Genomic DNA, 16910 nt, shown 5'->3' with positions numbered 1-16910 from the left:
TAGTATGCTGCAGTCCTCAGGATGTCCTCCTTTGGATGAGATGCCTAATAACTATGAACCTGTTTTTCAGCTTGTCATCCATTTTCTATTGCAATATACAAGCTTACCATTTTTTTAATTTAACATAGGCAATTTATTCTTTGACGGCAACAGGCACTGAATTTGTAGATGAAACACTGAAATATACAGTTTTCTAGCAACAACATCTTCACAGGCAATTTATTCTTTGACGGCAACAGGCACTGAATTTGTAGATGAAACACTGAAATATACAGTTTTCTAGCAACAACATCTTCATTAGTTTCAGATATCTTTAATGTGGAATTATTCAGATTACTTTTACTTCAGCAGAGTCACTCAAACAAGTGCTGCTGTATAATACAAGGGATATAATTCAATTATATATTATAATTAATACAATCAGGTAAATCAAATAACTTTTGCATGGCCCTAACGGTGTGCAAGGAGCCTATTGCTTGAAAACAGTTCAAAGGTAAATAACCTGCCACTGGCCAGATGCATTTTCTTTGAATGTGGGTTTCAATGCTGTTTCATTGAATGTGAGTTTCAAAAGTAGAGAAGCTTTAATGCCAAGTCTGTTTTCATTGTAAGACCTTTGTTTAGGTTTAGTAAATGTCTCAGTGTTTGGGCTATAATGTTTGAAATAAAAGTTGTAAATGCCTATTGCTTGAAAACAGTTTAAAGGTAAATAACCTGCCACTGGCCAGATGCATTTTCTTTGAATGTGGGTTTCAATGCTGTTTCATTGAATGTGAGTTTCAAAAGTAGAGAAGCTTTAATGCCAAGTCTGTTTTCATTGTAAGACTATTGCTTTGTTTAGGTTTAGTAAATGTCTCAGTGTTTGGGCTATAATGTTTGAAATAAAAGTTGTAAATTAAATCCAACTGCCTGTAATCATTGTAGAACTAAAGCATAAAACAGTATGCACACAGATTTGAACAGTGTCTACAGTAAATGGGGAGAAATAGCCAAGTAATGGGACACTGGAATGGCTGTGTGGGCGGGGCTTGGGGTGGGTGGACTTGGCCGGGGCTGTGTTGGCAGGGGGCGGGGTGAGCTATGTGGGTGGGGCTCTGGGTTTGCACCCCCCTGCAAAAAATCCTGCGGGCTCCCTTGACTCCAGCATGTACTGTTTATTGTGGTGACAAGGTTTAAGTCCCTAGAGCGTGTAGCTCGGAGGGATTGGGATTTCTTTACATGGAGCATGTCCAACAGCTCTCGGTTTGACATAGCTTTGTAAGTTAGGCAGAGATCGCCTCTGAGTAGGCGATATGTGACAGAGTAAAGCTGGAGTTTTTTGAGACAGTCTGCGTAGGGCATCTGTTTGAGGCCGGTAATCATCTTTGTGAGGTATTTCTGTGGCCTTTCCAGTTGTTGTAGATGTCTTGTGAGATACATACCAAACCTATAATGGGTCTAATGAGTGATGAGTAGAGGGGAACAATGACCTCTTTTTTCCTGGATGAGAAACCTTTTGTGATGAGGTGTGCCACATAGAAGGATTTCCTGACTACTGTGGTGATGTGATTATCAAAGGAGAGACTACTGTCCACCTGTGTCCCAAGGTCTCTTATCACACTTTCGGTGTTAAGTAGACTACCGCCTATGTAGCAGTTCATGGGTACAGAGTTTTTACCAAAAGGGATGACAATGCACTTTTTGGCATTGAGCTTGAGGCCACGGCTTTGACACCAGGCATCTGTCTCAGTGAGGCCCTTTTGTAAGATATCCACATCGTTAGGAGATTTGATTATGGCTCCTAGTTTGCAGTCATCTGCGAACTTTGTTAGCCAAAGACCTTCTGTGTTAGCCTGTACTTCAGAGAAGTAGATACCAAACAGGAGAAGATCTAGGACTGAACCCTGTGATACTCCACTTGTCACTGGTCTGAAGTTGGATTTAGAGTCTGCTACTTTCACAGTGTGGGTTCGGTCAGTGAGCCAGTTGGCAACCCATCTTGTGACATAGGGATTTATACCTACAAACAATAGAGGATCAAGTACTAACCCCTGTGGTACTCCACTGGTGACAGGTCAGCTGGTTGAGATAAAGTCCCCAGCTTTGACTGAGTGTGATCTGTCAGTAAGACAGTTAGCAACCCACCTGACAACATAAGGGTTGATATTCAGCTGGGACAGTTTATCAATGATGCCTGAATGTGGGATTGTGTCAAAGGTCTTAGCTAAGTCAAGGTAGGATGTTTGCACAGATTTGCCTTCGTCTATGGCTCTGGTGAAGTTTACGAAGAACCCCACTGGGTTTAACTGACATGACCTGCCTTTGACAAAACCAAACTGTGTCGGATCAAGGGTTTGGAGATCACCTATATCCTTATTTATAAGGTCCATGATGATTCGTTCCATGGCCTTACATGGTTGTTTAACCTTATGGATCTGCAGTTCCCAGGGTCTGTTCCTGTACCCCCTTTATGAAGGGGATGACAGTTGCTGTTTTCTATTCAGCAGGGACAAAACCAGTACTCAGGCTGTGGTTGAAGAGAGTACCTAATGGAGTTGCTATCTGATGTTTTAGACCATTTAAAACACAACCTGGGATGCCATCCAGTCTCACAGAGGCTGTATTTTTGGCCTTGGAGAGAGACAGTTAATGACTTGCTCTTTGAAGATGCAAGATGGGGGAGATGTAGAGGGAATGCTTTGTGGAAAGTATGGAGGGGACAGGGGGTGAAATTTTCACTAAGCCTGTCAGCTAACAGGTTAGCTATTTTTGCAGGATCAGTATGTGCGATGCCATCCACAGCTAGTTCATCATACGCCTGGGTCCTACCTTTTAGGTTACGGATATAGCTGAAGAATGCCTTCGCTATGGTTGCTAATTTTTTTGGAAGTTGCCCTTAGAGGATTTTACAAGTTGTCTTATTTGTTTGTTCAAGCAGAGGAGGGTGTTCTTCCAGTGCTGGGACCTCTCTTTTTTATTCTTAGACAGCAGCTTCTTCCTCATGTTGTATAACTTATTAATGCTAAATGTTCACCAGGGGGGCTTGTTTTTTCTTGAGAATCTTGTTTTGATCCTGTCAAATACAGCTGTGTCAATACTTTTGTATAAGTGTTTGTGCAGGGCATTTGTGTATACCTTAGTATAGTTGTCAATGCCATGTGTGGGAACAGGAGCTTGGAAATTATTTATGCCATCCCTTAGGAGGGTATAATTAGCTTTGGTGAATTTTTTTAGCATGATTTCACCTAAGGGGGGTTCAGGTGTTGTAGCGGGTCTATATTATATTCTCAAAAGCTGACAATGTTGAATCTGACATTGTCGACACAAGAATATCGAACGTTCAGAATCTCGAGCATGTAAATTTATTTATTTATTTTATTTATTTTATTTTATTTTATTTTACATTTGTTAACCGGGCTAGTCTGGCTGGATACATGTCCATTTTCAGCAGAGGCCGAGGAGAAAACTCGCTATAATACTAATTATACAGTTTAAAGAAACTAAAACACTAAATCAAGTAAACACTCAAACAATAAAACAATGAAAACATTGAAAACATTGACTGCAAAAAGTACAAATGAATATATAGTATTGCTGATATAGTCAGGCCAGATAAGTGTCTATTTTCTGTAAAGGGTTAAGGAGGAAAGCTCCACTGTCATACTAAAAAGAAAGAAACAAACATTGTCAAAGAGAGATACTATATAATATATAATATACAGTGTTAGCTATGAAAGCAGGTAGTATAGCAGTTATCAGTCAGGATTGGAGCATGGGCATAGCCAGTGATTTTGTAAATGATTTCTAATCTGCTTTTTGAAGAGGTAACATGAGCTTAGGAGGTCAGTTCAGTGGGAAGTTTGTTCCAACATGATCCGACAGTATTTGCAAATAAGGAGTCACCTGCTTTATTATGAGATTTGAGAGTAGTTACTAGGAGCTTGTTGGCTGAGCAAGTGTACTAAGATTTTTATAAGGTGTGATTAGGTTGTTCAGTATGGGTGTGTTGGAGGGCTAATATAGAATTTTAAAAGTCATGACTAGTTGCTGTAGGAGTATTAGGTTTGGAAGTTCTAGCCAGTTGAGTTTCTTTAAGTTAAGACAGTGGTGAGTATGGAAAGGAGAGCCAGTTGCAAATCTGGCAATATTATGGTAGGCTAGATTAAGTTTCTGAAGGTTAGCTTTAGAAATGTTGATAAAGGAAGGAGAGGCATACAGTAGTGTAGAGATGAGGTGAGTTTGAGCAATGGATACTCGGGATGTGGCAGTAAGAAAGGGTTTAAGTCTGTAGAGGCACCTATCTTTTATTTACTGTCTTGATAGTTAAATCAATGTGATGGTCAAAGTTTAGCTGATTGTCTATGGTAACACCTAGCAGTTTTGTGGAATCGTCAGGTTTAATGATAGTGCCATTGCAGGACACAATGGAAAAAGTGATAGGGGTAGATTTTAGGGTTGGGGTGAAAAGTAGAAGTTTGGTTTTGGGGATTTAGGAGGAGACAGATATGTTTAAACCATTTTCTGCAGCTGTGAAAACCAATTGGGTAGAGGAGTGGAGTTCAACTGGGGATGGAGCAGAGCAGATGAGAGTAGAATCGTCAGCATACTGTATACAAGTGGATGTAGGGAGGAAGTAGGCAGGTTATTTATGAATATAGAGAAAAGTAGGGGACCTAGGATGGACCCTTGTGGGACGCCTATAGTCACTGGGAGTTGAGAGGATAGATGGCTGTCCCAAAGGACTGCTTGTTTTCTGTTTGTCAAATAGGAGTCAAACCACTGTAGTGCTAGTGAGTCAAGTGACAGGGATTGTAGAGTGTAGAGGAGAAGTTGATGGTTGACCATATCGAATGCTTTGAGGTCTAAGAATAGTGCAGAGGAGAACAGGTTGTTGTTGCGATTTTTGTTAATTATGTCAGTGAAGGAGAGAAGGGCAGTAGAGGTACTGTGGTAGGGCCTGAAACCATGTTGTGAGTCTACAAGCAAGTTGTTATTCAAGAGATGATGTAAGAGTTGATGGTGTATGCAGCGTTCCATTATTTTGGATAGAGGAGATAGAAGGCCGAAAATTGGAGAGTTCATTAGAGTTACCTCCTTTATGGAGTGGAATGATATGGGAGATTTTCCAACAAGAAGGGATTTTGGACTCAGTTATAGTTCTGTTTATTAAGATGGAGACTGGGTAGGCTAGTTCGGTTGCAGCTAGTTGAAGATATTCAGCTGGTAGCTTGTCGGCAGAAGGGGTGCAGGGTTTGAGTTTAGATAGTAGTTTACGTATAAAGGTTGTGGAGACAGTATTAAACTTCAGCATGGGAGTGTTGTTTTGGGTAGGGGTTATTTGGAGGGATAGGGGAGACATGGTGGGAGGCTGTTTGAGAGAAGAAGTCATTGAAGGTGTTGGCTATTATGTCAGGTTGGGTTTGGGCTAGGCTAGCTGGGGTAGGAGTTTTGGTGTTCCCTGGATGGAGTAGTTTGTTTATTCCTGACCAAAATTGTTTGGGGTTATGGTTTTGTTGATATTTAAAGTGATAGTTTTTTATCCAGAATGATAAGTTTCTTTGTTGTGTTTCTGAGGTGTTTAAAGTTTTGGTGGTCGTAGGGTTTTTGTGGATCTCCATTTAGTCCATAATTTATTTCTAGCTCGCATATTTTGCTTAGTAGTTTTTGGAGCCATGGGGCAGCCTTGGAGCTTAGTCTAATTGGGGTGGGGCATGATGGTCAAGAATTTGAAGGTATTGTTGTTGGGTTACTGCGGAGGTGTTTTAGAGTTTTTGAGTTCGCTTTTGAAAGGATGCTAGGTTAAAATCTGTTTTGTTGCGTATGGTACGATAGGTAGCTTGCTTGGGATTGTAGTATTTTTGTTTAGTGATAAAGGTCAGGAGATGGTCACTGATATTGTCAGGGAGTATTCCTGTTTTATAGGAGAGGGGATTGTTGTTCACTAGTATCCAATCTATTGTGATTTGTTTGTGGGTTGATTTGTGTATTCTAGTAGGGGAGTTAATGGTTTTGCATGTAGTGCGGTCTCGGAGTTGGTATATTTAAGTAGCGGGGTGTTGGGGGGTGCAGCCCCCCACATGGGGGTTGCAGGGGGGCTTGATGCCCTGCTTAAACCCGTTAGGGTACTTTTTTTCTTCTTCTTTTTTTTTGTCTTTTTATAAGGTCGATGTTTTAAGACATCGACCATATGGTGTCGACCATATGTTGTTTGATGTTTTCAAATGTTGATCTTATAATATAGACCCATTATAGCTACTTCAATTGTGACTGATTTGTGATCAAATTTAACCAGTGAGTGTCCTATCCTTGTGGTAATGCAATGGTCACCCATGTTGGTGAGGACCAAGTCAAGAATATTTGAGCCCCTTGTAGGGTTGCATACTATTTGGTCCAGGGAATTAATGTTAACAAAGTCCAGGAACCTTTGTGGGAGCATGTTGGTACTTGTATAAGTTTCCCAGTCAGCTGAGGGATGGTTAAAATCACCCATGACTAGAGTGTTTATTTGTAATTTGATTGACGCAAGTAGGTCCAAATAAACAGCATGGGTATCTTGATTCATTGAAGTGGGGCTATAGATAACAATGACTTGAAGGTTCATAGGTTAGTACTAGGCTAACTGCTCTGGTGAGCCATTTTAAGACTAGCCAATTATCCCCTGTGAGATTCAAACCCTGTACCTTGTGTTTGCAAGTCAAATACCTTAACCATTAGGCCACCCTCCCAAGGTGGGCCTTAACTACAGTTAGCTGAACTTGGAGTAACTCTATGGAGTTTTCCTGTCTAACCAGTCTAGAGGTGTATTTATCTTTGATGAAGATAGATACTCCTCCTTTTGTTCTCGCATGTTCATTGCGGTCTGAAAGTATGGAAGATGTTGTAGCCTTGCAAGGCTGGAGTACTCTCTGTGGTCCTGAACCAAATTTCTGGGACTGCACAGACATCAACATCTTCCAGGGAGAGGAGTGCTTCTGATTTAAACTCATAGCTTTTAGCAGCATAACCTTTAATTTATTTGTGAGAGATATTTTCATGCCAGAAATTTTGTTCTTGAGACCTTACTAAAACAAAAGGTACTGTGGGGGAGGCAAGTGCCTTAGCCAGTAACCGAAAGCCTAGAGGTGACAGGTGAAGACCATCTCTGGCAAAGCAGAGTGGTCTATCAATCATATCATCCCAAGCTGAGAGGAAATGGATCCCCTTAGAATGACACCAGAAACTAACCCGATTGTTAAAGTCAATCATTTTTTGTTTATATTGTGGTATCATCCTAGGTGTGGGTAGAATGCTGCTCTGGGCTAGGGATATACCTGCCTGGGACACATATTCATAGAGCTCAAACATGTCTCTCTTCATACAGTCCATTCAGGTACATCTCAAGTCATTCACACGAACATGAACTATGATGGAGTCATAACGGTTCTTGTTCTTGAGAGACTTAAGTGTATGTGTGATCTGATGGATCCTGGCACCTAATAGATAGCTGACCATAACCTTCTCTTTGTCCAGCCTAGTGAGTGGGACAACTATGTGTCTCATAATGGAGTCACCTATGACTAAAAAAGTTTGTTTAGATGTGCTTTGTCTTAGGGGCTTATTTGATGAGACACTGGTACTTGTGTTTTTATGTGTATTGAGAGCTGTAGGTACTGTATTAGGTGTAACATGTTTGTGTTTGGAAGGTCTCTGGTGTTTAGGTAGGTTTTTGGTGAGTACCTCTGCATATGATGGTTTACGTGTTGAGTGCATAGTTTGTGTAGGAGGTGTAGTATGTGCTCTGACAACCTGTTCAGTGTTACTGTTCTGTGCACAAGAGAGGAAGGATTCCAGATTCTTAGTGTAGATGCATCACCCACAAATTGTACTTGAGTGATTTAGGAGTAGATGGTTGTCAGTGTACATGAGGCAGTTTTTACACTGCCTCAGGATACCCATGTCAATCAGGCTGGTAGGAGAAATGGAGGGAAGCTGACCATCCATAATGCTAGGTTAAATCCTGTTTTCACAGTGAGGAGAGAAAATGCAGGAGTGTGTTATAACTGGGTGCTCTAAATGGGGTCTATACTAATGGGGTGTTCTATGAAGGGTCTATACTAATGGAGGTTCTCTAAATGGTATGAGACTATTGTAAATTTGGTGGTTTTGGGACTGTTTAAGAGGCAAAAGCACAGCTGAGGTACTCTCTGAGTAGCTAAGCACAATTTAAGGACTTCTCAGCCAGATCTCGGGCAGCTACTATGGAGAAATTTATCTACTGAAGTTTTTGCATCTCTAACAATGGTTACCCACCACTGCATGGTAATATGCAATGGTGCACGGAGGTGCACTACACTAAAACAGATGACTAGAGCAGAGCAGTGGCTGGTCGCCTAACTCTGTGGAGCTGTGTTAAAATAAATGCAAACCCGCACAAATGCAGGGCTTATGTAGCAACAGTGAGCAAACTGAATTAAACAATTTAACCAATAAAAAATCTCAAAAAAGTGAGACCTGTGCCAGCAACCTGCACTTTCCTGCCACAAGGGTGCTGGGGGGTGCTCTCCAACAGAAAATAGCCTAGTTTAGTGCTCAATTTAATAAACAGAACCAGATTCAGCAGGTCTGAATCTAGTCTATGCTACAGCAGACAAAAAGTGCAACAAATCAGCAAGAACAGTTCAGTTTAAAAAAATCAGCAATATAGCAAAAATGCAGTTTAAAAGTGCAAAATACAGTATAAAAGTGTACTTATGGTTAGCAGAATCCAACAGATTCCTTGGACTGCACAGATATGGTAACTAGGTGTCATGTACCATGTATCTTGCAGTATCAGGGCATCCTGTCTGATAGATGTATTAATTTAGAAACGTAAACAGTAACCCTGTCATGGCCTCCAATGTGGAGAGGCCATAAGCATCCATGATCCAGTAAATGGCCATGACGATGTTTTGCACTTAGCTGGTCAACAGCGGATAGAGATGGTGTGGAAGAGCAGAAAGTGTAGGCTGGCCTGGTGTGGTATCCCTGTGATGGATCTAAAAGAGTGTCAACCAAAGTGTTACAGTCTTTCAATCAATATGTACAATCTGCATATGCCTGTCTTGTGATCGTGCACTACATATCTGCCCCTTGCAGTGCCACAGTGGGCATTTTCCAGTCTCCTCATAGATGTACCAGTAGATGCCAATATAGCCACCACTGACCTCAGCATTCATGTCTGCTCTAGCTCCTTATATACCATGTTACTTTACATGCATAACAGGATGTTCATCAGCCCTACAGCAGTTGTACTTTCTTTTACAGGACACTCAGCGCACTCAAAATCTTTGATGTGGTGTGTATAGCGGACATCTCCATTGACTGACACCAAAAGTAACAAGCAGATCATGGAATATTCCAGAGTCATGGTGATGATGGCAACCTAGATGCTTCTCTCCTTTGGGAAGTAAGTACATCTTGGAAGCACTGCAGCTTACTGATACTATCTGTGGTGGTAACTCCTGTGTAACTTGGATGAGGCTAACAGACAGGATATCCAGTGTGCTACACTCAGTGCATGTTGGTGTTTCATCCTGACCCGCCTCCATCATGTCATCTGTGGAAGATCTGTGCAGGTGCTCCAATATTAGAATTGCAAGTTGCCATTGTGTCATTGGATATATCATCTGCATTGAGCTACCATTGTCAGCCACAAATAACCCGCTGGCATCCAGCATGTGCCTAACTATTGTGCTGTACCATCCGCAAATAGAACCTGTGAAAGCATAAAGATAAGAAACTTGTGAAAATGTTGGTAGGTATTTGTCACTCCCATCATGTGACAGCTATACAACTGCATGTTTTTTATTTGCATAGTCTGTAGACAAATATGTATCTTGTAATGCAGGTTGTCTTGTTTTCAGCCCCAAGATACCTGAAAAACAGATATACATATGAGTTCCATTGAATAACTCATTCATACTGGCAGGTCACTGTACAATGTTAATGGAATGTTGTATTTCAAACCTGGTGTATCCCCTACAGAAACTCATATAGTTGTCACCAGTGCTTTTCCAACATATAAGCCACCATCAGCTATGAGGGTTTCCTCCTCTGCCCTAGATAATATTACCAGGAACTCTATCCTATCTGTGAGATGTCTCTGTATTAGACCTGTCCCTGGTAATATCCTGTGCCTTAGTCTTGGCATGCAGTACCTTATCAGTGACCCTGCAATGCAAGTGCACTACTGTTCTCTTATGGCTGCTCAGGCCATTGATATCCTGCACTACTGACTCCCACATCTGGTCTAGAATGTCCTGTCTGCTTTACTCTTTTCCAGGATATGCATGCCATGTGTGTGTAGGTCCCGAAAAGTATCTCAGCATATTTCTCAACCTGTTAGTACAAGAAGTCTGGACAAAGCCAAAGATAATAGCGGACAAAGGCCCAAAAATAGGGACACATTTTAAATATTGGTCTTAGAAACTTAGAAAGTTGCTAGACTAAACGTGTTTGTGTTAAAATATATTTTCTTATGGAAGTGAACTCTGAGAGTCAAATGTCTGTGACTATTTAGTGAACTTAATCCTCACTGATATGCCAGAAAACCACAAAATGTATGAGAAACAGACCAAAATATGAGATGTAAATATGGACATTCTGTGAAAATCTGGACAGTTGTGAGTTATGTATCTCTGCCTCAAATACAATAAACCAACTCTCTTGGTCCCATAACAAGAAGTATACACCTGTAGGTTTCATGTGGATCAGTGTGTGTGTGTGTGTGTGTGTGTGTGTGTGTGTGTGTGTGTGTGTGTGTCTTTATGAATGGCCTCGAAGGACCCCACTGTATCAATACTTCTCACAACCTCCCTTGTCTGGTAATATATTATCATCACTGCCCTCCACCTTACAGCACTGTGCTGACAGCATGTGATATGACATATGTAGAAGAGGCCTCATGCCACATGTAGCATTTCATGTAGTCTATGTACATATGGCACAGTGTTGCTCCACCACCCACAGCCAGACAGTAACTTGTCATGTCCCCTGCTGTATCCCCTGTTAAGGTGAGACACTCCCCAACAGGATAGTACCCTGCCATGCCCCAGTGCTGTTTCCAAACACACTCCTCTTCTCAGTATCTGTCCCTGTTGCTTCCATGGACCCTTGTGCAAACTGCACTCCTGGGGTCCATCATTGTCTTCTCTGCTATCAGTATGCCTTTATCACAGTGCAGACTACTATTTATAATTCCTAAGTTGTTCATTGTAATGTGATCTCCCTCAGTATGGTGGCTGTGCCTTTTATCATGCTAAGATGCGCTTGTTAGTGCACTAATTATGCTAATGACGTATTTCAGTGCAATCATCTCTGAAGCACTGTTACAATGGAAAGCATTATCAGCCACAGTCAGCACTATTACAATGGAATGCATCATTAGCCACAGTCAGCACTGTTACAATGGAATGCATTATCAGCCACATTCAGCACTGTTACAACTGAATGCATTATCAGCCAAATTCAGCACTGTTACAATGGAATGCATCATTAGCCACATTCAGCACTATTACAATGAAATGCATTATCAGCTACAGTCAGCACTGTAACAATGGGATGTACTATCAACCACATTTAGCACAGTTACAATGGAATCCATTATCAGCCACATTCAGCACTGTTACAATGGAATGCATTATCTGCCACAGTCAGCACTGTTATAGTGGAATGTGTTATTAGCCACATTCAGTACTGTTACAATGGAATGCATTATCAGCCACAGCCAGCTCTGTTACAATGGAATGTATTATCAGCCACATTCAGCACAGTTACACTGGAATGCATTATCAACCACATCAGCACTGTTACAATGGAATGCATTATCAGACACAGTCAGCACTGTTATGATGGAATGCATTATGAGACATAGTCAGCACTGTTACAATGGAATTCATTATTAGTCACAGAAAGCACTTTTACAATGGAATGCATTATCAGCCACATCAGTACTGTTACAATGGAATGCATTATCAGCCACATCAGTACTGTTACAATGGAATGCATTATCAACCACATCAGTACTGTTACAATGGAATGCATTATCAGCCACATCAGTACTGTTACAATGGAATGCATTATCAACCACATCAGTACTGTTACAATGGAATGCATTATCAGACACAGTCAGCACTGTTACAATGGAATGCATTATCAGACACAGTCAGCACTGTTACGATGGAATGCATTATGAGACATAGTCAGCACTGTTACAATGGAATTCATTATTAGCCACAGTCAGCACTGTTACAATGGAATGCATTATCAGCCACATCAGTACTGTTACAATGGACTGTGTTTATAGCCACGGTCAACACTGTTACAGTGGAATGTATTATCAGCCACAGTTTGTACTATCATGCTCTTCCCTGTATGTGCCTGGGTATGGGTGGGCATGTGAGCTTGTGTAGGGGCACTACAAAGTTCGTAGTGCTACTTATTCACATTAGTGTCATTTTTCACCTTGTAAACTCTCTGGCTGGGGATGTGCATTATGTGATGTCCAAAATAGGAGTCTATGTGCATGAGGCTCCCATTTTCCTCCTTGTTCTCACCTTCTGGCCTCTTTACGCATTCGTTTCAGGAGGGTTTCCACCTGGGGAAGTCAGGAGGTGAAAATATTTCTCCATCTGATCCAAAGGGACAGTAGGAGTGCCTGCTGGAGCAGTACAATGGCCCCATATATAAGATTAATACCTGGCACCAATTTCCCAGGCAGTACTCAATGCCAATGGTGTCATCCACTCTGGTTCTAAACCAGAACAGGGTAGAGGTTAGGGAGAGGGTGCCATCTTTCTCTTGTAAGCCATGCATATATGGTTTGGAACTGTACATTCTAGTTTATGTTTACAGGGCCACAGGAGACTGCATTGAAGTGTGTGATATGCAAGTTGTCCATATGGCAGGGTATAAGTGGTATGTCGATTTATGTCATGCAAGAGTGAAATAAAGTTGTAATATATGTGTGTACTAATCTGTGGTATTTTATCCTTTCTATTTTGTTTACTTTTTCCACGAGGTCGGTTGTGGTTTAGGATGAAGTGCAGTGGCAGCCACTTGGGTCTGGAGTGGCCAGCATGCCTACTGACAGGTCACCAGCAGTCCTCAGGCTTGCTTCTTTGCAGGGAGGGGAAGATCACCCTGCAGAAGGTGACCCAGAGGGCCTGCTGCTGGTCTCTGTAGGCACATCTCAGGGTGCTAGAAACTTCTCCTTTAAGATTGGTATGGAAGGACACTCTTGGGTCACCAGGCAGCACTTGCAGAAGCTGGTGACAACCAAGGTGGGCTTGCAGCTGGATGCCCACACAGAAACCATGGAGCATCTTCTTGTGTGGCTGATAGAGTCACATGCCTAGTTGGCACCATCCATTTGGCCTTCATAATCAGTGCCCAACAATGATGTCAGCCATGAAGGTACAGCACTCTATCTCCATATGGCATTCTCTTTCCTTATGAATTACTCACCATATCTTATTTGTAGTCTAATCTTCCCTGTCACCAGTAGTCCTCCCTTTGTTTGTCTGTGTCCCCAGTGTTGTCCTCCCTCTTGTGCCTTTGCCTCCCCTGACAGACTTGTATGTTTGCTTGTCTGCCCTGCTACATTCCCTATACTCTGCTTCCTCCTGCACAAATTCTTTGTTACCATCTCCCTCTGTAAGTCTTAAAAAAGGAAAATCGGCAGCTGGCCAATAAAAAATATGAGTTTCTTCCCTAATATCATTGTTTCATGCTGCCCTTGTGTGCTTTCTTCTGCTTGTTTTTGTTGCATTTCTGGTTTTCCACTCTCTTGCGCTTTCTTGCTTACTTATGCAATGAGCTGAGTTGGCAGTTTCTGTGATGGCTCTGTATGGCCTGCTCACAGTGTCTGTGTTGCTGCTGTCAGGCACTTTGTTGAATATACGAACACATGTAGCACTGGGCATGCTATTTTCTTGTCTCTCTTATGTCAGTCACACCACCCAAACTGTAGACACTGCTTTAGCATGGTGGCTGCAGGCATTTACTATGCAACCTATTTCTCAGCACACTAGTGCCATGCCAGTCATCAAACATACACAATCAGCTTCAGAGTGCATCTCACTAATCTGTGCTACTTAGTGCAGTATCTTGGCATGATCGATTTTTCTGAATACCCTGCACAATTTGTTTTCCTGTCAATGGCATTATAGGCCCATGTCAGAGATGTAGGGAAATATTATACAGAATCATGTTAGGTATTTAGTTTTTAGAAGAAATTGCTTGAAGTTTTTGAAGTACTGTGGTTTTCATCATACTGCTGCTTTTGAAAGATTAGAATTTACTTCCATACTCATAGATTCATAGGTAGGTACTAGGCTATTGGCCCAAGGACCTACGTAAGCCTAGCCAACAAGGTTCCCTGGCTTACGCCACCCAGGAAAGTTATTTTCCTGTGCCACTGTCGAGCAGAGACACAGAAGTGATCCCCGGGGTGTATTTCCTATTTCCCATCCACTCATCAAGATTTTTCTTGAAGAGTGCTAATGAAGAACTTTGCTTGACATAGATGGGTAGCCTGTTCCAGAGTATGGGAAGTCCCTGGGACAGGAATCTATCCCTCCAGCATATCCTGTTTATTGTGGTGACAAGGTTTAGGTCCCTAGAGCGTGTAGCTCGGAGGGATTGGGATTTCTTTAGGTGTAGCATGTCCAACAGCTCTGGGTTTGACATAGCTTTATATGTTAGGCAGAGATCACCTCGGAGTAGGCGATATGCTACGGAGTAAAGCTGGAGTTTTTTGAGGCAGTCAGTGTAGGGCATTTGTTTGAGGCCAGTAATCCTCTTTGTGAGGTACTTCTGTGGCCTTTCCAGCTGCTGCAGATGTCTTGTGAGGTACATTCCAAAAGGGGCATTGTACTCTATAATGGGTCTAATGAGTGTTGAGTGGAGGGGAACAATGACCTCTTTTTTCTTGGATGAGAACCCATTTATGATGAGGCATGCTACGTAGAAGGACTTCCTGACTACTGTGGCAATGTGACTATCAAAGGAGAGACTACTGTCTACCTGGGTCCCAAGGTCTCTTATCACACATTCGGTGTTAAGTAGATTGTTGCCTATGTGGTAGTTCATGGGTACAGAGTTTTTACCAAAGGGGATGACACTGCACTTCTTGGCATTGAGCTTGAGGCCATGGCTCTGACACCAGGCATCTGTCTCAGCAAGGCCCTTCTGTAGGATGTCCACATCATTTGGGGACTTGACTATGGCTCCTAGTTTGCAGTCATCTGTGAACTTCATTAGCCAGAGGCCTTCTGTGTTAGTCTGTACTTCAGAGAAGTAGATACCAAACAGGAGAGGTCCCAGGATGTAACCCTGTGGTACTCCACCTGTCACTGCTTTGAGGTCAGATTTGGAGTCTGCAACTTTTACAGTGTGGGTTCTGTCAGTGAGCCAGTTGGCAACCCATCTTGTGACATAGGTATTATACCTAGTTTAGTGAGTTTAGCTATAATTCCAGAATGGGGGGGGTGTCGAAAGCCTTGGCGAGGTCAAGATAGGCTGTGTGAACCACCTTACCCTCATCTACGGCTTTGGTGACTGCCTCAAAGAAGTAGATCAGGTTCAGGAGGCATGATCTGCCTTTCACAAACCCGAACTGGGTGGGATCCAGAGTTTGGAGGTTACCAATGTTTTTGTTTATGAGTTCCATGATGATATGTTCCATGGCCTTGCAGACCAGGCTCATCAGGCTAATAGGTTGATAGTTCTCGGGATCAGTGGTGGCTCCCCCTTTGTGGAGTGGGATAACTGTTGCTGTGTGCCATTCAGTGGGCACAAAGCCTGATGCAAGGCTATTATTGAACATGGTGCTTAAGTGGGGAGCCAGTTGGTTCTGAAGTTCATGTAAAATGCAGCCTGGGATATTGTCCGGTCCCATGGATGCTGTGTTTTTGGCTTTAGAGAGTGCAGCTTTTACCTGTGTAGTTGTGATTACAGGGACTCTGTATTCTTCCTGTATAGATATGGGCCCTTTAGGGGGTGGGGGGTGTAAAGTTAGCACTGAACCTGTCTGCCAGGATGTTGGCAATATCAGTTGGTTCTGTAATTTTCGTGCTGTTGTGCTGTAACTCAGTGCAGATCTGGGTGTTGCCATTGAGATTCTTGACATAGCTATAAAATGCTTTGTGGTTGTCCTTAGAATTAGTGGTGACTCTACACTGTGAGATAATCAGAAAGTCAGGATTTCATTTACTATGCATGAATCAGTTATGCTGATAACAGATTTCTGCTGTAGAACTTTGATGTAGCTCTCTCCTGTAAAAAATGGTGTAAGGTGAGTGGGTAAGATATTTGTACATTGTTGGGCAGCACACTGGTGGAGCAGATAGTGTTGTCCCCTCACAGCACCAGGTTCCCTAGTTCAGTCCTTGGGTGAGGTGTCTTCTATGTGGAGCCTACATGTCCTCCATGGATTTGTGTAAATTTCCCCTGGGTGCCCTGGTTTCCTCCCCCATTTCAAAGACATAAAGTAGGTGACTTGTATGCTCTAAACTGGCAATGGGTGCAAGTGTGTAGTGTGTAAATTTTTCCACAGCAGGGCTAGCCACTTGGTGTAAACCTTGGCTTTAGATGATTGTCACTGTTGAGGTGACACTCTGACCCCATGTACAAAAATGGGAAAAAGGGGGTTATGGATATACAAGACCAGTAGCAGGCAATCAGTAACATGTAGATAGGTATATCCTATTATATGTAACATATCCTGTAAATGCATCTGGGCTGAAATGAGTTGCTGGCTTCATATTTCCTATTTTCTAGCCTTCTACTGTGTCCCAGCATACTTTTTACCTCCTCTGTACCTCTGCTGCATTAACATCAAATTCTCTTCCAATTGCTCCTGACCTGTTTGGCATCCCCATTTCCACTGGGTTTTTTTTTCCATTTGGGAGAAA

This window comes from Protopterus annectens, chromosome 1.part0 (genome assembly GCF_019279795.1).
Source record: "Protopterus annectens isolate FY-2018-M chromosome 1.part0, PAN1.0, whole genome shotgun sequence".
Classification (NCBI taxonomy): Eukaryota; Metazoa; Chordata; order Ceratodontiformes; family Protopteridae; genus Protopterus; species Protopterus annectens.
This window is presented reverse-complemented; position numbering follows the sequence as displayed.